The following is a 23,490-nucleotide window of genomic DNA, read 5'->3' as shown; positions in this document are numbered from 1 at the left end:
TTTGCAAAAATCTGATAATTCAGAAGGTAATTTAATAAAAATTTAAATGTATATTATAATCTGAACTGTAGAAAATAAGTCATAGAAAATATATAAAGATATATTAATTTCCTGTTAGCTGTTGTTGTTACCACAAACTTGGTGATTGAAAACAGTAAACATTTATTCTTTCAAGTTCTGGTGGCCAGAGATTCAAATTAGTATCACTGGGCTGAAATCAAGATGCTGGCCAGTCTGTATCTCCCTTCAGAGGCCCTAGGGGAAAATCTGTCCCTTGCCTTTGCTGGCATTCCTTAGCTTGTGGCTGCATCACTCCAGTTCAGTTATTTTGCCTTCGTCTCTTCTTCTGTGTGAAACCTCCCTTTGCCTCTCTTGCATAAGGACACTTGTGTTTTATGCATTCATGGCCCACTTGGAAAATTAAGAATAATCTCCTGAATGTGACTTAATCACATCTGTAAAGACCTTTTCCAAATAAAGTAACATTTTCTGGTTCCAGGGATTAGAACTGGTATCTTTGGGGACAATTATTCAGCCTATTACAGAAGGTTACACATCAAAATTTTAATGGTTTTTATCTCTGGGTATTGAGATTATGGAGGATTTAAATTTTATTTCTTATACCCTTGTCTTCCAGGAAGGCTTAGGGAAATATTAACTCCATGAGCTTCTCTTAACCTGAACCAGACAGGATTTAAACTTTTTTAATTCTTTGACTATCAGGTCACTCTATTTGGAGGTTCAGAAGGGATTTAAAAATATTAAAAGTGTGACTCTTTTCCCCTTCAATTTTATGATGGTTTGATTTAGAAGTTGTACCCAATCAAGACAGTTAAATAGAACTCCATTATTATTTGGCCTGCCATGGATTGCTTTTTAAAGACTTTCAACCACTAAACTATATTTAGTAATAATTGATTTTACCATTTTAATTAATGAAGGACATATGTACATGTCAACTAGAATTTCTAATTATTATGAATAACCAAATCAAAGAAATCTTGAGTCAATATAGAATTTTCATTGGGCTCTTTAAAATATTGAAAATACATCATAGATTATCACTATTCTGTTTGCTGGGGTATCTTTAATTGACATCTTTATTCCTAAATTTTATAAGAACTCTGGGTTAAGAACACCCTTAGAATTTATTTCTTAGAATGTTTTTAGTAGGTATTTTAATTATTATTCTCTTTCTTAGGGAAGTGTAGTATGAGTATTACCTACAAAATTAACTGTTGAATCAAAAATTAAACTTGTAAGTTTCTTTATCTTTGATAAAACCATCTGTGCTTTTATCAGTATCCTTTAACTTTTGGATATCATTTAGAATTTCTGTTTTTATATTATTAGGTACCCCAATTTACCTTTCATCTTTAACTCACTTTTAACTTTGCTTAAACTGTCTTCTGACTTTTGAAAGAAGCAAGTGTTCCGTTTCATTTTGATGGACAGGTAGCAATGTGGTGAAATTTTAGAACGTAAAGACAGGGAAACTCAGCTGTGTTTATAACCGTAGGTGCAAATAGAGTCTGACCTATTCATTTCTACTCAGATTTGGTACTTCTTGAAGGTATCTTCATTCATTTCCAGGATCACGCAGGAGTTAGGTACCCCAGGTTGCTAGAAGGTTGAAATTATTCCCATCCAGCTGAAGATTTCTATTACTAATATTGCTACTGTTGCCACTTTTATGAAACCTTACTATTCTCTTCTCCTTTGAATTCCCCAAGGCCTTTTTTTAAGAAGTAAAGAAAATGAGGGGGAACTTTAATATTAGGTTTGAGACTACATAAAAAATGGTTAGCTTGTGAGGTAGAGAGTGGATTTTGATTCTTTAGGTTATTTTGCTTTGTTAAATGTCAAGGTGGTCATTGACAAGTCACATATAACAAATATAAAATAAAATTTAACAAGTATTTCCTTTGTGTTACATTTTACACTAGAGTTATAACAGAGCAGGAAGATTTCCTGCCTCAAAGAGTAAGTGTGTTATAACCAAGTTCAAGAGTTCATTTGTGAGGTTTATTATAGGCTGCAGTATCTAGCTTCCCCTGATTTCATGCACATTGGATAATATCTCCATAATTTATCCAGAATAGTGCTATTTCACCAATACTAGCTATTTTAAGTGGATAGTATTATTCATCATTAAAATAGTATTATTTCACCAACTCTAGCTCTTTTAAGTTGACTTTCCTTAGTATGGGTATAAATATATACACTGAATGCCTGAGAATTTTAATATTATTTTAAGCATTAAATTACATTTAATTATGATCAATGCCTTAGACTGGAATTCATGTGTTAATACTTGGGAAACATGCTTGCAAAATGACCACAAAATAATAGGGTTAAGCAAATCTATAATTTTGAGAACTTCCAAAGGTCTAGCAAAAGATAGTAGGATTCTGACAGGACCAGGGTGCTTGCTTGTAGTATGACCAGAGGAGAGTAAGTGCAGAGGTCGACCTTTCATGCTCAAACTGTGTCAGCAGAGTTAGGATTAGACTTCTGTATTTCACATAGAAGTGTTAAGATTTTTTTTTCTGAGCTAGCATTTTTTCTACATATTGAAACATGTATCTTAACTTTACCTCTTTTAATACTTAGAGGCTGAATGGATTGGAACAGCCCTTGGCCATGTTTTTATAAACTTGAGAGTCATGAAAATAGGTTTGGAGAATGATTTTTCTCCTGTAGAATGAATTACCACAAGATGAAAACTAGTTGCAGCTTGGAGTTGCTGTTAAGTTGGGAACCTAGTTAATTTAAGACAGAAGGTACTGCTGAAGTAGCATTCTGCTTTTTATTGTATCCTGCCGTAATGATACTGCTGGCAAAGGAGAAACAAAAGTGAATTTATATACATATATTTATTTAACTTTTTCCTGAACAATTTTTCTTATAATTTTCTTGTGAAATTGAGAGGGATGCTATCTTTATTTTTACAAATGTGCCAAAGGGGATACTTGAAGAAAAATTAAATATATATATCTGAGCATATGTCAGTCTTTAAAATGTTTTATGCTTGAAAAAAATGTTTCCTCTGAACATCCCATCCTATCAAGGGTGAAACAGATCACCAGCCCAGGTTGGATGCATGAAACGAGTGCTCAGGGCTGGTGCACTGGGAAGACCCAGAGGGATGGGATGGAGAGGGAGGCGGGAGGGGGAATCGGATGGGGAACACATGTAAATCCATGGTTGATTCATGTCAATGTATGGCAAAACCCACTACAATATTGTAAAGTAATTAGCCTCCAATGAATAAAAATAAATGGAAAAAAAGAAAAAATGTTTTATCTTGGAGAAAAGTACCTTATCTCCTCTGTATTGTCTTAAGATTCCTACCATTTAAGCTTCCAGAAGTTAGAGTATAACTATTTTGATAAAAACATAGAAATTTATCAAAATAATTTTATCTTCTCTCCTGTAGGTGAGAGCTCAAATATCCATCAACTAGTGAATGGATAAGCAAACTGTGGAACAGCCATAAAATGGAATAGTACTTAGCAATAGAAAGTAACTAGCCATTGATTATGCAGCAACGTGATGAATTTCAAATGCATTCCACTAAGTGAAAGAAGCCAGATACAAAAGGGTTACATGCTACATAACTACATGCTATGACATTCTGGAAACAGCAAAACTGTAGGGACAGAAATCACATCAGGGATTACCAGGGATTTGGGACAGAGAGAACGAATTGTCTACAAACTAACATGGCAACTTTTTTAGATGATGGAAAATGTTCTATATCTTGATTGTGCTGGTGACTATATGACTGTAACATTTGTCAAAACATATTACTTTAAAAAGGTGCCTTTTACTTTTTGTAAATTATGTTCCACTGAATCTGACCAAAAAAGAACTGTAAGTGGGTCCTCAAAAAAAATATTAATTTACTGTGCTTCGATTAATGTCTGCTACCTGTTAACCATTAGCCCATGGTATCAAAGTTTTTAGTTGCAAGCAACAGAACTGACTTTGGCTGATTTGAACAGTCAGAGAGAAATATAGTGAAAAGACATTGGCTAGCTCAGAAAATTTATATAAGAGAGGTACAAAGCAGGTTTGGAAAATGGACAACAGCAAGGCCGGGTAGGCAGCACCCGGAACCAAGAATAACACCATAGAGGCTATCTGGAGAGGACCCTGCTGCCTCTGTCTGTGATGCCACACGTTGCCCCACTGTTGTCAGGGTACTGAAGCTAGGTACCAGGGCCACATTGCTGCCACTTTACACTCCATATTGGTGCCACAACCTTCTTAGCTGCGTGTGTCTGCCACCAAAGTGTATTCTTCTTGGTCCCTGCTGCTTCACTATCTCAGCTTCAGAGTCAAGGTCCAGGGCCGAAGTGTTTGATTGGCCAAGTGGAAGTCATGTGCTCTATTCTAGCTACAAGGAAGGCTAGGAAAGTGAGATCTGACATTTTCAGTTTCTATAGTATCCCCCACCAAGGCTCATAAAGTTAGAAGGCAGAAAAATCCATTATGTCTATGCATCAAAATATGGGGTAAGTTTTAAACTTTACTTTCTGTAGCCCTTATCCTGCTAGGGAATAGGCTAACATTCTGTTAATTTTTATTATTGTATGATACTCTCTTTGAGTATGCCACAGTCCAGTTTCATATATAATCGCTGATTTACAGGCTAATTTCTGAAAGCCTCTATTATTTTTATCTTAGAGCAGTTTTAGGTTTATGGCAAAATGGAGAGGAAGGTAGAGGGATTTCCCATAAACATGTAGCTTTCTCCATTATTAAGGCTAATTTTTTTCCTTTAAAGTATTATTTATTGAGGCAATATTGGTTTATAACGTTATATTAAGTTTCACGTGCACAACATTGTATTTTAACACCATACAGTGTGCTCACCACCGGAAGTCTCGTTTCTGTCTGTCACCATACCATTGATCCCCCTTACCCATCTCTGTCTCCCCTCTGATGTCCCACCGCACCTGGTAACCACTACTCTGTTTTTTGGTATCTATGTGTTTGTTTTTGTTTGTTCATTTATTTTTACTTATTTTTTATGCCCCATGTAGAAGTGAAATCATATATTTGTCTTTCTCCATCTGACTTCTCTCACTTGGCATAATACCCTCAAAATTCATTCATATTGTCACAAATGGCAAGATTTTATCTTTTTTATGGCTGAGTGGTATTCTACTGCATATATATATTTATATTTATACACACACACCACATCTTATTCATTCATTCATCTGCTGATGGACATTTAGGTTGTTTTCATATCTTGGTACTATAAACAGTGCTACCATGAGCATAGGAGTGCATGTATCTTTTTGAATATTTTTTCATGTTCTTCAGATAAATACGCAGAAGTGGAATAACTGGGTCATGTGGTAGTTCTATCCTTAATTTTTGGAGGAATCTCTGTATTATTCTTCATAGTGGCTGCACCAATTTGCATTCCTACCAACAGTGCATGAAGTTTCCCTTTACATCCTTACAAACATCTGTCATTTCTTGCTTTTCTGATAATATAGGCTGACTTTAAAGAATAGTTCTGAATCTGCAAAGAATGACCAATAATGTATGCTTTGAACATGGTAAGCAGTCAGTGTGTGTGTGTGTGTGCGCACACTCAGTTGTGTCCAACTCTTTCCAACTCCGTGGACTGTAGCCCACCAGGCTTCTCTGTCCCTGGAATTTTCCAGGCAAGAATACTGGAGTGGGTTGCCGTTTTTCTTCTCCAGGGGATCTTCCTGACCCAGGGGTCGAACCCAGGTCTCTTGCATCTCCTACATTGGCAGGCAGGTTCTTTACCACTAGTGCCCACCTGGGAAGCCCAAGTAGTCAGTAAATGTTGTTAAACAAATCCATAAAAGTTTGAAAGAGTATGTTTTTCTTATAACCAAAAAATGTGCTTAAAAAGACAAAAATAATCAGTACACAAAAGGAACTGATCGTGGGTACCACAATCAATTGGTGGAATCTCAAGCTAGATCATCATTTGGAAATGCATCAGTAGACTACATGTCAAAAGATGAATTGAGAGAAATCTTGGCCTTGTCTTCTAGGGATTTGCTAAGGTAATCACCCCAGGCACTCATAAGTAAGGATGTTCAGGAAAACTGAAGAATTCACGATGGGGATGAGCAGATACTGTTTGGGAGGAAGTGAGGCTGCAGAAATGAAGAGTGGCGAGGACAGTGAGGAGCAGGAGGTAGAGAAGCCTCTCGTCTTGCTTTCCTAGGAGATGGTGCAGAGGCTGAGGAGCAGCTTAAAATGGAGCACTCAGATCTGAGAGGCTTCTTGTTAGAAGAAAGGCAGAGGTAGAGAACGTGGGGTTAGAAATGGATGATGATGTCTATCAGCATTTAATTTGGTTGTTATGACTTGAAGTGGAGGCACTTGACTAGGCAACCTTCAGGGCTCTAATCAGCTGCACAATTCCTTATGCAGCAAGAGAGGTGGCCTCGTGAAAAATCCCAGCACAGTGGAGAGGAGTGGGAGACAGGGCCGCGTTTTACCCTTACGTGAGCCCCTGCAAACGTTGTTAATCACTAGACATTTGCATTCTTCTCTTTCGGATCCGGTAAAGAATGAACACTTGGGTATTTCATGCAGGTTTGGTTAGCATCTTGGCAGTCTTATTTTTCTAAATGACGTATCAGTATTTGTTGTTAGTTTCCTGATGGCGGTCGAGTTTGTGCTTTGTACCTTATGGCTGTTTCTTATATACAAATAGATCGCTTATGCAGTTCCTGAGGTCTTACCTTCATCCTGACTTTCTAAATGTTCTTAAATGTCCCAGATGTATATCAGCATGCTTTGTTTACCAGCATTTGTCTTTTAAAAAGCAAAATATAAGAGACATAATTTAGTTTCTATACAATTCACCCTTTTAAAGAGTACAGTTCACTGGTTTTTAGAATATTCATAAAATCGTAAGTCTGTTTCCACTTTATATTTTTATTCTTGCCACCCCCAAAAGAAACCCTTTAACTGCTAGCAGTCACAATCTATGACCTCCTATCACCAGATCCTGGCAACCACTAATCTATTTTCCATTTCTATGAATTTGCCTGTTTGGGGAAATTTCATATAAATAGGATCATATATTAATGTACGTGGCCTTTTGTGAAAGACTTCTTTGACTAGCATAACGTTTCCAAAGTTCACCTACTTGTAGCATGTATCAGTACTTCATTTTCTTTAAAAAAATTTGTGAAACATACATAATAGAAAGTTCAGCATCTTAACAATTTTGAATGGCCAGTTCTGTGGCATTAGGTACATTCACATTGTTGTACTTCGTACTTCTTTTTTTTTTTCTGAATAATAGTCCACTGTATGGACATACCACATTTTGTTCACCAAGTCCTCATTTGGTGGACACTGGATCATTTCCACTCTTTGGCTGTTATGTTCTGCTGTGAACATTTGTATACTAGAATTTACTTTCAATCTGAAATATTTCAATCATGATGAGGAAGAATGAACTTTGTACTTGTATTTTAAGCACATCTCTTAGATTGATGAGATAATGTTAATGTGTCCCTGGGCAATCACCTCCTTCTCTTGGCCTATGAGCAGGTGGTATTATCCCCGTTTTGGAGATGAGAAGACTTTGTGTAGCTCTAAGTATTGTTGTGAAAAGTAAATGAATATGTAACAGTTAAGACCAGTGAAAGTTAAGAGATCTCTTCACACGGCAGGTCCAGGGGATAGAAATTGGCTTTTATTTGTTTTGGCCGTACTGTGTGGCTTTGGGATTCCCGAACAGGGCTCAAACCCATGTCCCCTGCAGGGCAGAAGCACAGAGTCCTAGCCATTGGACAACCAGAGAATTCCTGGAAGTTGGATTTTAGAAAAGAGGGAAAGAAAGGAGGGATGCTTGGGCACTATTTGATATTTAAAGTTAGTTTTGGGGCTTCACCCAGTTTTTTTCCTCTTTCTGTTGTCATTCCTTCTCTCATCACCGGAACTTTCTGACAACAGTTCCACGTGCTCCTCTTCCTCACTTTCCCTCGAAACTCTGCCCCTGATATGATGAATTGTCAGCATGTTTCACCCACCTAAGTGAACAACAAACCTATCTTGCTTAGTTTGTTTGTTTTTTGGTGGCAGGTGTGTGTGTGTGTGTGTGTGTGTGTGTGTGTGTGTGTGTGTGTGTGTGTGTGTGTGTGTGTGTGTGTGTGTGTGTGTGTGTGTGTGTGTGTGTGTGTTAACCGGAATGAAACTGTAAATGATGGAAATGCTTAGTAATCTAAAGGAGAGATTTTGAGGCAGGACAAGTTTTCTTCATTCAGGGGGGTATGGGTGTGTGTGTGTGTGCGTGCACGCAGGAACCTGAATGAAGATGTAAATTATGGAAATGCTTAGTAATCTAAAGGAGAGATTTTTGAGGCAGGACAGGTTTTCTTCATTCATACCACTCAACCTACTGCACCTCTTTATTTAAAAAAGATACTTCAAGTAGGGAAGTAAAGGAGAGGAGTCTGAGGTTCTTATAACTCTTTAAGGAAGTGTCTACCTAAAAATCCCAGGGAAGAATGGCAGATCATAAGGCCCATAAAGGTGACAGACAGTTCATTACAAAATCAGAGTCAGAGGAGAAAGTCTCTTGGCTGAACCTCATTTCCAGAGAAAATAATGATTTTAGTGGAGAGTTTGTAGAAGGTGGGAAAGGAATGTTGGAATAGGGAGCAGATTTGGAGTTTGGGACATTTATTTTATTTTGGGGGGGGGGCATTGAAATAGAAGCAGGACTAGTTGAGATCAGTCCCATCTCTGATGGAGAAAGAAGTTGATCACCACCAACCAATGGAAGTATGCCATCCCAATGCCTTCCAGGAAATTACCAACGGTAGTAATTTATACAATCACTTATTGTTTGCTTAATTACCATGCATCACTATAATGATTATGCACTGTCAAATTATTGTTGCATTTTATTTTATTAGAAAACTGTACTTAACCTTCATAGTTAGGCATGTCGTTCAGTTATTCTCAATAGAAAGTATTACTGGTGGGTTAGAGTGTTGATATTCAGGTGAGACTTTGTGGCACTTTTTAAATCTTAGCATTTTTTAGCAATCATTTAATGAAGCAATGTGCTGGACCCTGAGTATTACCGTGAAAGCCAAGGTTTCAGCCTAAAAAGGCTCCTAAGCAGGTGAGTGAATATCAAATCACCCTAATAAACTGTGCTAAGTATTCAGAGGTATGAACAGGACACTTGGGGAACCCTTGGCTCAGGATGGAGTGATCAGGGTAGCTTTCTAGAAGAAATAACAGTTGAAATGTCTCAAATAATAAGTAGGAGCTGGTTGAGCACAGAAATTGAGGGAGCTGAAGGACATTACAGATAGAAAGAATGGCATGGACACAGATGGAGGCATCTTTGCCTACATGCGTTGCCAACTTGGGCTTCCCAGGTGGTACTGGTAAAGAACCCTCCTGCCAGTGCAGGAGACATAAGAGACATGGGTCCGCTACTCGGGTAAAGAAGATCCCTTGGAGGAGGGCATGGCAACCCACTCCACTATTTTTGCGTGGAGAATCCCATGGACAGAGGCTACAGTCTATAGGTTTGCAAAGAGTTGGATATGACTAAAGCCACTTAGCATGCAAGCATCGCTAACTCAGGAAGGCCAACTCAGTAAGTGTCCATGGGATAGGAAAGGACATAAAAAACAGTACCCTTGATCCTGCTGACAAAGAGTACATGGTTCACTTACTGGAGATGCATTTATTCCTTTGTGCCACCAGGGGGTCATTTAGTGAATTACCTGCCTCTTCCATTGTACAATATGGTACGCTAGTGGCTTGATAAAATTAACATACCTGCAACAAGTGAGCAATTTACTTTCTTATAAAATCAGGCCTTGTAAATTGCTATGTATTCTTTTTATCTGGTTATATAGGTTTTAAAAAAGAATCCAAAGAATTTCATGGACAAAGAATCTTCAAATAAAATGGTTAGATGTTCCTAGTTGTCATGAAAATGTGCTTAATTGGTGATGATGGCTTTAATGCTTAATAGTTTGAAAAGCTCTACTCAAACCTAAATGTCCAACAATAGGGGATCGATTGAATAAATCATGGCATATAATCAGATACTGTTTAGCCTTAAATATGAAGTTATGGTTGAGTGTTATGACATAGATGATCACCATGTTGCTAAATGCCCAAGAGGAGCCTGCAAAAGGGTTAGTGAATAACATCGTATCACTTTTCTAAAATGTGTATTAACTGATACACAGGCCTCAGTAGCCTGGAAGAATAAAATAGGTCCTTTTTATGTTCTGTACTTGTTATGCTATGTGCTCAGTCATATCCAACTCTTTGCAACCCTATGGGCTGCAGCCCTCCAGGCTCCTCTATCCGTAGGATTCTCCAGGCAAGAATACTGGAGTGGGTCCTCATGCCCTCTTCCACGGGAACTTCCTGACCCAGGGACTGAACCCCCATCTCTTAGATCTCCTGCATTGGGAGGTGGGTTCTTTGCCACTAGCGCCACCTGGAGTCTCCCAATGACAATAACTCATCTTGCCCTTTCCTTCCCAACCTGTCAGATTCCTTTCTATCCTGTGAAACTTCCCAGTTATTTCTGAGAGTCCTAAATGTGACAGTGGCCGCTATGAAGTGGCAGCCTTGTTGTTTGTCTTTGACTCACCTTTGTTAATAGATGCTGCCCTTGATGAGCCTCCCCGAAGGTACTGCTGAGAACTTCAGGGCCTTGACAGATGCCTCTTTCCGCAGGAGTCTATCAAAGCCCTTAATTTTGGCGTGACAGAGAGGTGCTGGGCTCTGTTCAGAGACGTGGAACAGTGGCTTCTCCACAGAGCTGGACTTTGATGCAGAAGTCCACAGACACACTTAAGAAATCCTGCAGTTCCTCTAACTGCTGGTCTTCATCCTTCATTCAGAAGGGTTCAAACTTGGAAGACCGAACCAGAAGTTACCATGCTCCCCAGTCCACCTACTTTCACTTTCTGAGTGAAGGGCATCAGAGAGTGCCTTTGCTACAGCCAGAAACCTGAGAGGCATTCCAGACTCCTCCCACTCCTTCACATTTAGCCTCCAAGTTTACTTATTCTTCTGTCATTCCATCTTGGAAATCTGTTAATTCTTTTTGTATCCACTGCCTCTCCAGAGTTCAGACTTTGATTTTTCCTCTGGTTTATATTAATAGTCTCCTAATCACTCATGAATCTTCCAGTCTTTCCCCTCTTCTAGTTATCTTTTATACTCCATTAGCATGGAATATATAGCCCTTTATGGTCTAGCCCAGGGCTTCCCTTGTGGTTCAGCTGGTAAAGTATCCGCCTGCAATGTGGGAGATCTGGGTTCAATCCCTGGGTTGGGAAGATCCCCTGGAGAAGGGGAAGGCTACCCAGTCCAGTATTCTGGCCTGGAGAATTCCACGGACTATATACAGTCCAGGGGTTGCAAAGAGTTGGACACGACTGAGCGACTTTCACTTCTATTTTATGGTCTAGCCCTGATACAGCGCGATCATTTTTCCTGCCACTCAGTCTTCTCTATAGATATCTCATTCGGTGTTTCTACACACTCAGACATCTGTCTTTATTTCTTTTTTAGCATTTTAAAATTGAATTTGGCTGTGCTGGGTCTTCCTTGCTGCGAGGACTTTTCTTTAGTTGCAGAGGGCTACTCTCTAGTTGTGGTGTGCAGTCTTCTCGTGGCAGTGGCTCCTCTTGTTGCAGAGCACAGGCTCTAGGGTACTCAGGCTTCAGTAGTTGCGGTTCCTGGGCTCTTGCGCACAGGCTCAGTGGTTGTAGCACACAGGCTTAGTTGCTTTATAGCATGTGGGATCTTCCCGGCTCAGAGATCGAACCTGTGTCTCCTGCAATGGCAGGCAGGTTCTGCACCACAGGGCCACCAAGGAAGCCCCATCTGTGTCTTTTTAAATGGTGGTAAGACATACATAATTTTTTTTTTTACCATTAAAAAAACGTACAATTCAATGGCATCAAGTACATTCACAATATTGTGTAACCATCACCACTGTCCATTTCCAGATCTTTTTATCATCATCCCAAACAGAACTGTTATGCCTTTTTTTGCCTCACTGCGAGGCATGCAAGATCTTTGTTCCCTGACCAGGGATGGAACCCGTGCCCCTGCAGTGGAAACGCAGAGTCCTAACCCCTGCACTGCCAGAGAATTCCCTGAGCTGCTGTGTCTTTTACATGCCATCTTCCTCCAAGTAGAATGCCCTGTCCCCACCATTCCCACCTGGATTCCTTCTCAGTATCTCTCCACACTTAAATCTAATGCCACCTCATCTGAGAAACTTACCCCAATTCTTTAAACTTGAGTTTGGTGCTTGCTTTTTTGTCTTCCCATGCCACTCATAAACCTGTCATGATGTATCTATGATATTATGATTGTTGACTTATGAGGTTCTTTTCCACTAGACCCTTGAGCTCTTTGAATGACAAGTCTGACTTTGAATGAAGAGTCTTTTATCTCTGCATCCTTAGCTTCCAGCACTGTGCCTGCTGTGAATAAATGATTGGACTCAGCTTCCTATCAGCTATGCAAATTAGCGCTTGCTCACATGCTAGCTTTGAATGAAAATCAGGTAGCAGGTCTAAAAGAAATTTCATAAATATAGGCTCTTTCTCCTTTCCATTAGCTATTCATGGAAATTTGTTTTTGAGGGCTGCTTTGAGTAGGTAATTTCTCAGGCAGTTGCACACAGTCTCCTGTTTATGATTTTAGAGAGTGATGGGCTGAGTTAGGAGTAAACAGTAACTGGGTGGGGGGCGGGGCGTGCTAAGAATTACAGGGAATGAAAATTTTACAAAATGCTGCATGTATGTGTGGTCTTCAGTATCCAGAATAGTGAGTTTTGCAGAAAGAAACTCACAGATGGTTGCTTTGGGGGGAAGGGATAGTTAGAGAATTAGGGAAGGTCATGTACGCACTGCTACATTCAAAATGGATAACCAGCAAGGACCTACTGTATAGCACAGGGAACCCTGCTCAATGTTATGTGCCAGCCTGGATGGGAGAAGGGATTTGGGGGAGACTGGATACATGTATATGTATGGCTGAGTCCTTCCGCTGTTCACCTGAAATTACCACAACATGGTTAATCAGCTATACCCTAATATAAAATAAAAGTTTAATGTTTGAAAAAAAGAATAGTGAGTTTCCAAGACTACTGTTTTGTCAAGTTATGAAGTATGAAAGAAGGAAATGGGCATCTTGCATGCGTGCTAAGTTGCTTCAGTCATGTCCAACTGCATGACCCTAGACACTGTAGCCTTCTGGGCTCCTCTGTCCATGAGGATTCTCTAGGCAAGAATACTGGAGTGGGTTGCCATGCCTTCCTCCAGGAATGGGCATCTTACCTTGGTGCTATTGGATGGAAATTCAGAGAAAAGACATTGGAATGAGTCAAGATAGTAGGCAGGGCTTAAGGGCACGGCAATTGCTTTTTCTCTTCTGTTCAGTTTTTTCTCTCAAGAACCGGAAAATAGACAGGGACAGTTCTTAAAAGACAGAGCCACTACCAATTCTGTTTTGGAGCCCTGAACTTTTCATGGTAGTAGTTCAGTGTTTCACTTCTGGTTATAACCTCACTCTGATGTGAAATTCTGACTTTGTCAGAAGGAGTGGGACAGAGGCTCTAAAATTCCTAGAATAAAACTTAGGTATGTGGATCTATCATCCATGCACTTTTATTGCACTTCCGTTTGCTTTAAATTGAGTGGAGTAAAATCCTAAGCATATCATTTAAAATCCTGTTCAGCCAGCTGCTTGGCTAGAAAGGTCAATCTTCATCACTCCATTTACACTGAACAAACATATTTGTGGCAGCAAGAGAGAAGATCTGAATCAAGAAAAATGTAGTCCAGTAGAGTGATTCAATTGTCTAATCAGGCATCTGACTTGAACATAATTTGAAGGGTCCTTGAAGTTTCTTTTTTTAAAGGCTTGAAATTAGAAATTCGCAATTGACACAACATGAGTCATGCAGATCTGATTGAGGTTCCTGCATTTCCTTTTTCTTTCAACTCTTGAATTATACTCTCATTTTCTTTCCTATTTGGTGTCTAGCGGAAAAAGGAAGTGAGAGTAAAGTGAAATTAGATGGTACATTTTCATATTGTAGATCTAGTGGTATTGTGGATTTATGATTTATGATATAATGACTTAGTAGTTTTTCACACAACACATTTAGAAATTTCTATTTCAATACATTGAAAAAGTAGTGACTTAGTGTGATTACCTGTTTAGGACTTTCTAAGTCATCATTGTTACTTAGATTCTTTTCTTTTTTTGCGTGTTTTTTAGCTCTCTAACTTAAATATGTATGAAACAACCTGATTGTTGTTTTTAAATGCCTGTCTCTAAGATTTAGCCTAATTTATCCACTAGTAATTTAGGGTCACATTGTACATTGATGTAACTGAATGTCTTTTTGCTCCCCAAATACGTCATTTAAAAAGTAATTAGCAACTCAGTAAAAGGGCGTTCAACAGGAGTCCTTTCTTCTAGAGTGCTTATCAAAAGCACTTAGTTTAAAGATGTTTTATGTTTTCTGAACAAAGCTGATACTGTAATTTTGTTGATTTATTTGTCTAAAAGTATGTACAAATTAGAGGAAATGCTTTTCAAGAAAGAAAGCATGTAGGCACTGTTGCCTGCAGGGTACCATGGTGGTACTAATAATTTAAACATCTGTTAGGACATTCATATAATCAAATGATGCACAGCTATTTAAAGAGGAGTAATTCTGAAGAGTTAGTCCTTAATGTGAAGGAACCTCATAGATCACAAATATAGAGTATGTCTTACCCTGATGCTGATGAGTTATTCTTGAACATTTGGTCAGTGGGGAGTACTTTGGATCCTTTAAGTGTTTGGCAACATGACCTGTGCTTTATAAGAAGCTGAGGATGCGGACTTCTGAAGAAAGGAGGCTTCATACAGAGACTTAAGAATGAAACGTATCTGAAGGCGTTTGAGTTCAGCTCAACATAAAGATAATTAATGTATGCAAAAGCTATTGTGTAGGTTTAACATGATGTGGAAGATGTAATCATAATGACATTTTAAAATTTGAGAATAGAATGAAGAGTTGATCTCTGTCCCATCCCTGACCTCCAGTCTCCTGCCTTGCCCTCTCAGTGACAGCTACTGTTACTAGCTTCTCGTGTGTCTCGAAGTGTCAGTTTAAAAGGTGTATTCTCAGTATTCATCACAGTGCCAAACAGAATTCCATTTTCATACTACCAAATGGCAAGGGAAAGATGAGACTTCGCTTTAGAAGCAGGAGCCTATACTGAGGACATATAGGTATTTTTCAACTTTCTTACATTATGTGTTACTGGAACACATATAAAAGTCAAATGGTGAACCTCAAAGAAAAATATTAAGTGCCAGAAGTTACCACAAAATCCTGAACTTTGTGCCTACTTTATAAAGAATAATCTTTGAGCCATATTTGCAGTTTAAAAAATTATTAATATATGTACTTTTTTTTTTTTTTTGCAATTGGCATATAGTTGACTGGCTTTTGTCCATTGAGATGAAACATGGTCTTTTTCAGTACACTGAAAGCTTTAATCTTTGCCTCACTGGTTCTGCTTTTATGATACTATACTGTTTATCACTAGTAGCAACTTTTTTTTTCTCCTTTCCTTTGGAGAACTGTCTGCATGTTTCATTATACTCCTTACTGCATCTAAACAGTGGTCACTATAAAAAAGTGGGGGAGGGGTTAAGTTCGTGAATTAAAAATATTTAAACTTTTGAGAGCATAGAAGATGCTTGTTATGGATGAAGGTTTAGGGATATTTTAAAATTGAGAAAATCATTCTAGGTCAAAGTTTCCCAAACATGTTGACCATGGAACATTTTAAAATGTAAAAATGAAATATATGTGATGTATAATTAATGCAAAACTGTTTTACAGAAGTGTTAGTTTCTGTTGGAAATCAGAATTTGAATCTTTTGCTTTTTTCTTTGTTATAAATATAAAGAGTTAATTCACAAGCAAAAAATTTAGTTAAGAACAAAAAGAAAAAAAATTAAAAATATTTTATAGTTTTTGGTTTTAAAAACCAAGTTAAAAATGAAAATAGTATTTTGTATTTTGTCCATATCTACTGTTTACTCTTAGGAACCATGTTGCTTAATCTGATCCTCATAGCAGATATAACATCAAACCTATTCATTAATTTTGTTTCTTGTACCATAAGCCCATTTCAGAAAGACTTCTTATAACAAAGGAGAGAACATGAGCTTCAGGTTTTCAATCATCAACTGCTCTTGAAGTATGCAGCCCTAAAAATTATAAATTATTTCATGTTGGACAGCTCATCTTCGAATTTTTTAGAAACCAAGTACTGTGATTATTAACTTCACATTGAAGTGTTCTGGCTTTTTGGTCACTTGGGTCATCATATATGGATTATGAACTAGCCATAGGTCTATGTGGTATAAATATTCAGTACAATAAAATACCACAAATATAACTGAAACAGAATGACAGAATTCACAACACAGACCAGCATTTATTGAGGTGGCTATACATGTTCGTAACTGTTTGTTGGAAATTTTCTGGGTAAATAATTGGTCACACTTTCTTGGCATTGTCAAGTATGGTGCTATTGTGTACCATTTATTTTTTCCCTCACTTTTAAAAAATAAACTTTCAAGCCAAAATATAGTATTTTTATGTACACATATTTATAAAGGAAAATGCAGATAATAAATGTGTAACTAGAAGAGTTATCACAAGGTAAACATGTCCATGTAACTAGCACCCAGATCAAGAAATAAAACTTAACACCCCAGAAGCCTCCCTCATGACTAACCCTTTTCCCTCATTACTACCTTTCTTTCTACCAAAAGGTAATCACTGTCCTAATAGTGACATGTTACTTTTGACCATTTTAAATTACTTTATTATATGTCTTTTGTATCTGTTTTTTCCTCAACATATTATTAATCCAGTTTTATCTATGCTGCTGTATATGTTGGTAGTTTATATTAATTACTGTTATATTCCAGTGTATAAGTATACCATAGTTTATAATGAACTTTTGTTCTCAGTTTCAAGCTATTACAAATAATTCTGCTATGGACATTCTTATGCATTTTTTAATATATGTATGCATGGTATATATATCTAGGAATAGAATTGCCAGGACATACAGTATATTTATATTCAACTTTAATATCCTACCAAATAGCTTTCCTATGTGGCTTTACTACTTAAATGTTTTTCAGTAGAATATGTCTGCTGTGCTACCTTCTCACCAACACATGATATTATCCATCTTTTATTTTAGTTCTGGTAAGTCTGTGGTGGTGTCTCATTTTGGTGTTAACTTTATATTTCTCTGATACCTACTAAATTTGGGCACCTTTTCCATGTGTTTACGGATGGTTTTTTGGATGTCCTTTTAGTGAAGTATCTGTTCAAATACTTTTTTTTCTTCTTTTTACATGTAGCTTTACTGAGGCATAATTCACATACTATACTAGTCACACATTTAAAGGGTACAATTCAGTGGCTTTTAGTATATTCACAGAACTGTACATTCATCACCACATCAATTTTAGAATTTTTCTTTGTGCCTAATAGAAACCTTGCACTCCTTAGCTGTCGCCATCCAACCCTTCCTTCTCAGCACACTCCTCCCTGCCTGTCCTGGGCCCATGGCAACCACTGATCTACTTTCTGTCTCTATAGATTTGCCTGTTGGACATTTCCTATAAATGGAATCATACAATATGAAGTCCTCTGTGATTGGCTTCTTTCACTCCACATAATGATTTTGAGGTCCATCTATATTTCATCATGTATCAGTACTTTTTTATTACTGAGTAATATTCTGTTTTCTGGATATACTGTCTTCTTTTTTATAAACATTGATGGGCATTTGGGTTGCTTTCGCTTTTTGGCTATTATAAATTATGCTGCTATGAGCATTTGTATATAAGTTTCTTTGTGCCAGAACAGGTTTTCTCTCTCTTGGGTTGTGCATTATTTCTTAAAAGATTTGCATTCAGCAATTACTCTGTAAAGGTGTTCACTCTTTTGATTAGATATATATTTAAAATAATATTTAAAATAAACATTGCTAACGTCTATCATGTTGAACATACTTTCCTGTGGCATACCTTTGTTTCAAGGAACACAGTTTGAGAGAGATTTCTAAGTGGTCATGCTCTTCAGTAAAATGATATGTGAGGACAGGAAAGACGGGAGCCAAGAATCAGTGAGTAATAAGTGCTAAGCTTTGGATTCTCATTTCATAGAATATATTTCAGTTTGAATTTCATTGTTGAAGGAACCATAGTCAATACTGAGTGTTATTATCTCTTGGAATGGGATTGAGGGTAAATAAGGATTTTATAGAAGCCAGAAGATCTAAGAAACAATTGGGAAAGAACTGTGATTTCTGTAATTTTTCTGTGAGATATTTAGGGCTCTTCATCTTTTAAAGCTGTCATAACTTTATAGAATTTGCTTCATACAGGCCCTTCTTTATAAAGTATCAGAGTATGAATTATCAGGACAGACAGAAAAGACATTATATACTGGTTGCGATAAAGGCTTTATCCATAGTGTTGCCTGTTTTGCAATGAAAACAGTTCCCTAAAACTTAATTAGCAGTATATACCAAGCCATTTTCACTCAGAACCCTCTTATAAATGTGCTCTGATTATAAATCATAAATACTGTTTTATACTATTGAATAGGATTGAAACTCGAATTAATCTCAAAGAAAAAGCTTTTGGTTTCCTAAGTAACCAAACATGTAAACAGATAAAGAAGTAACATGGTAATTAGGGAAAACCAAAAAATTTGGGTACTGAATAGGTTGGTCTGTTCTTGACACCCATTTTCTAAGTCATGTTAAAAGACAGAATTATTTCAAGTTAAGTTCGCATCAAAGTGAGAATTCAATTCCATTCTCATTATGAAAAATCATAATGTATTAATTTTCTCCATGGTAATAGAGCATTAAATTTTAAGTTGCCATTTCCATATGGAGAACTCCTTTGTGTGATATACATTTTTTCTAATAAAGATGATTAAAATGAAAGACAAGGGGCCGATTATATTAGTGGCCAAATGTGTTCACTACATTACATGTATTAAATCTTGAACTTTCTCATTCAGTTTGGCAGAATTATCCTTGGTAACCATGTGTCCCTGCTGCTTATTCAACATCATTGGACCGCTAGTGGATGATCAGAACTGTAACTGAGCCACATGCTGCCGAATCCCAGACTCTCAGTAGTGACTTCTAGGGCTGGGTTTCTTAGAACTGGAGTCCTGTTCAGATAAATGTTCCCTGAAATGGATTTCACTCCACATTTTCTGTTTGGTAACGTACGTTTCCATTTACCTTGTGCTGACAAACCTTATTCTAAACTCTTACCAGCAACTAAGCCCTGGTAGGTTTAGTGATATAAGAACACTCCATTTATGAAACTTTTGCTCAAGCAAACACAGTATGAATTGTTAGTCACTCAGTCATGTCTGATTCTGTGTGACCCCATGGACTGCAGTCTGCCAGACTCATCTGTTCATGAAATTTTCCAGGCAAGAATACTGGAGTGGGTAGCCATTCCCTTCTCCAGGGGATCTTCCCAACCCAGGTCTCCTGCCTTGCAGGCAGATACTTTACCAGCCCAGCATTTATGAAACTTTCATTCAAGTTCAAGCAAATACCATAGTGAGAAGTAATATACTAACTGAAACAACGATTTTAAAGAGATGTTAGACTTGAGAGAGTTAAGTGTTAATGGGCACACAGGGTGATGGTGACATGACAGATGATCATTTCTCATTCCCACCTTAGCCTGTGGGGAGTCGCTGGTGCATTGGGTTCTGCTCAGCCTTGCTATCAGCCAGCTCTCTGATGGCCTGGGGCATTAGGGCTGCAGGACAGATGTTTGCAGGAGGACTTTCCGGGTAGGTCTGTCATCCAGAATCATTAGTGAAGCAGCAGTAACAGAGAAGGAAACTGCTGTAGCTTATATATCCTCATGGGAGTCTACACCAGACATTTTTATTGTAAATCTTAGTAAACTGAAAAGAGTAAGAGCTTTCTGCCTCCAGAACACCTTACCAGGATAAATTCATAAGTCTGTGATGCTGTGACTCTGGTCAGGTTTCACCTAGAACTCTTTCCTCGCTTGTCTTTCACCAAACACCAGCTTTCTTTGCAGCCTGGCACAATAAGGGAGGGCTTCCCAGGTGGCACAGTAATGAAGAACCCGCCTGCCAATGCAGGAGACGTAAGAGATGTGAGTTCGATCCCTGGGTCAGGAAGAGCCCCTGGAAGGGGAGATGGCAACCCACTCCAGTATTCTTGCCTAGAGAATTTCATGGACAGAGGAGCTTGGCCAGCTATAGTCCAGATGGTCGCAGAGTTGGACTTGACTGAGCGCGCACACACACACACACACACACAAAATAAGGGAACAGCATGGGCTTCCTCAGTCTTCTCAGAGTTTGGAAGGCTTGGATGCCATATGAACTTGATGCACTGCATTGCAAGTTCTTCCATCTAGAAGGATTTTGTTTAGAGAAAAGGAATGGAATGTCTTAAATATAACTGTCGAATATTTATGAATTATGCAAGCATTCAAATGTCAAGCTGCTTATGGGAAGATGTGTTTGAAATAGATTTGTGCTAAAAGGTGGTTACATTTTCAAGCTAATCCACAGAAACCATTTAGCTCAGGATGTACCTGCAAAGAGAAGTTGTTATCGCCTAGAATCCTTTAGGGTGCCTGAACCACCAAGTCCCCTGGGCCCAAGACACTTGATAGCTTAGTTTTGCATCACACAAAGTCCCCTGAGTGAAGCAGTTCTTGCCTCTGCTCACTGATTCGTTGCCAGACTTTTGTCTCTCCCATGTCTCAGCACTGCCCACTGTCCATGTCTAGTTGGATAAGAGGCAGTGAGCAGTCAGCCCAAAGGCTGATAGAATCAGAGGCCGAGTGGGCGTTGTTTATTTATTTACAAGTTCCTTTTCCAGAGGGGTTTTGCTTTTTTTTTTTAAAAGAGATATTTATGAAAACAATATGACTTCCTATATATCCTCAACATACAGAGCTCTTGTTCTTAAGCAGAAGCTATGTTTTCGTGTGTTTTGTCTTGCTTTTTTTAAGGGAAAGCAAAGAGAAGAGAAGCCCTGCAGTGAGGTGTGAAGAACACTGACCTGGGCATCAGTACAGTTAGTTTTTAATTCTGATTTCGTGCTCCACATTGGGAGCCTGTACCAATGTCTTAAACTCTGTTTATGTGTAAGAGGTAGAGAGATGGAGGGACAATCTACGGATTCCTCCAGTTCCCAGATACTCTGACCATAGCACCCAGTGTATTCTGCACCTTCTTAGAGTTGTAAGGGTTTGTGAAATGTCGTTGTGGTGTCTGATGATGTCCAGTGAAGCTTGAGAAGGATGAAAAAGGATGAGTCCTACTTGAAAGAGTTAGACCCTGGAAAACCAAGACTGTGCTCGTGATAGTGGAACCTCATGACCCGGGTTCTTGCTCCAGTTCTGTTACGAAGTAATCGTGAGACTTTGGGCTCTCAAATTCTTTGGGTCTTTTGTTTCCTCTTTAAAGTTTAGGTGGTTACATTAGGTGGCTTCTAGATTATCCTTCTGTTCTCAGATTCTACTGATATCTCTAAGAAACTAAGTGTTGTGTGGTAATCATGACATCTAAATGATTCAGTCATCCTCATTTAGCTTCTGGTATAAAAGAAATTGCCACACAGTTCAGTTCAGTTGCTCAGTCATGTTTCGACCTCACGGACTGCAGTACACCAGGCTTCCCTGTCCATCACCAACTCCCAGAGCTTGCCCAAACTCATGTCCATCGAGTCAGTGATGCCATCCAGCCATCTCATCCTCTGTTGTCCCCTTCTCCTGCCTTCAATCTTTTCAGGGTCTTTTCCAATGAGTCAGCTCTTCTCAACAGGTGGTCACAGTGTTGGAGTTTCAGCATCAGTCCTTCCAATGAGTATTCAGGACTGATCTCCTTTAGGATGGACTGGTTGGATCTCCCTGCAGTCCACGGAACTCTCAAGAGTCTTCTCCAGCACCACAGTTCAAAAGCATCAATTCTTTAGCACTCAGCTTTCTTTATATGGTCCAACTCTCATATCCAAACTTGACTAGTGGAAAAACCATAGTTTTGACTAGACTGACCTTTGTCAGCAGAGTAATGTCTCTGCTTTTTAATATGCTGTCTAGGTTGGTCATAGCTTTTCTTCCAGGGAGCAAGCATCTTTTAATTTCATGGCTGCAGTCACTATCTGCAGTGATGTTTCTTAGCTCCTGGTGGAAAGGAAATTACTGCACAGAAACAGACAAAGTACAACACTATGAATGCCTATGGTATTAGACACTAGTAGGCTCTGGAAGACTTCCATAATCATGCATAGTAACTGGCTATTGTGGTTAGCTTTAGGGCTTCTGTATTTCCATTTCTCATTCACAATCAAGAAAAAGAACTTTAGGCAAAGGTAATACTGTCTCCAATCCAGTATTGTACTAGATCCCTCTGGTATAGTTTGTTGGGAAATACCTATTTCTTTGTCTCCAGACTTGGTTTTTGCAGTTAATAATTCTCTAACAATATCTTGCTTGTCCTCTAATAATTCTCTGATAACATCTTGATTATTAATGGAGCCCCTGGGAAGGTGCTTTAAGTAACAAAATATTTATTCTAACTAATTTATTCTAACTCACTTTATGGGAAGTGAAAACTTTTGATTGTGTGTCCCTCTCTATATACACAGTATCTTTATAGACAGCTGAGTTTTCAGTCCCAGAGTGGACAAGTCTGTATTTAGAGATGCCAAGAAAGCTAGCTGGAAGTAAATCTCTTAAGTGCTCATGTGTGAACTCAACAGGGAGATCAAATGAGAAGTGGTTCAAAGTTGGGGGATGTACGAGGATGGCAGACTAATTTTTAATCTCCAGTTTCAGTGTTCGGGGTACACTGTGAGTGACGTTTTCTCTGTGGTCAGGCAGAGTGTCTTCTGTTGTCTTGGAGCTGAGTTTTCCAACTCTTTCTGGATTGGGACACATCTTTTACCCTCCACTTAGGAAGAAGTACAAAATTTGCCTAGTCATATCCAGTACACCTTCTCCTAATTTAAATAGTCAAAGTAATTCTTATGAATTCAGTTATCTTTTTATTTTACTTATTTTTGTTGTTGTTGTGCTGAGTCTTTGTTGCTGTGCGTGGGCTTATAGCTATGGGGAGCAGAGGTTACTCTTGGTTGCGGTGCACGAGCTTCTCATTGTGGTGGTTTCTCTTGTTGCGGAGCACAGGCTAGAGGTTGACTGTGAAGCTCCAGGCTTCAGTAGTTGCGGCTCATGGGCTTTAGTCTGGCTCAGTAGTTCTGGCACACGGGCTTAGTTGCTCTGCAGCATTTGAAATCTTCCTGGACCAGGGATTGAATGCGTGTCCCCTGCATTGGCTGGCGG

The 23,490-nt window shown here is 38.6% G+C and overlaps 1 protein-coding gene across 3 annotated transcripts in view; it reads left to right on the top strand.

Annotated features, from left to right (window-relative positions):
• Positions 1 to 23,490, top strand: part of FRMD5 (FERM domain containing 5) — a 317,309-nt gene that overhangs the window by 32,264 nt on the left and 261,555 nt on the right. The gene's annotated exons all lie outside the window — the stretch shown is intronic.

This window comes from Muntiacus reevesi, chromosome 15 (assembly GCF_963930625.1).
Source record: "Muntiacus reevesi chromosome 15, mMunRee1.1, whole genome shotgun sequence".
In the NCBI taxonomy this organism is placed as follows: domain Eukaryota; kingdom Metazoa; phylum Chordata; class Mammalia; order Artiodactyla; family Cervidae; genus Muntiacus; species Muntiacus reevesi.
The sequence above is the reverse complement of the archived record's forward strand: the minus strand, read 5'-3'. Positions and strand labels throughout refer to the sequence as shown.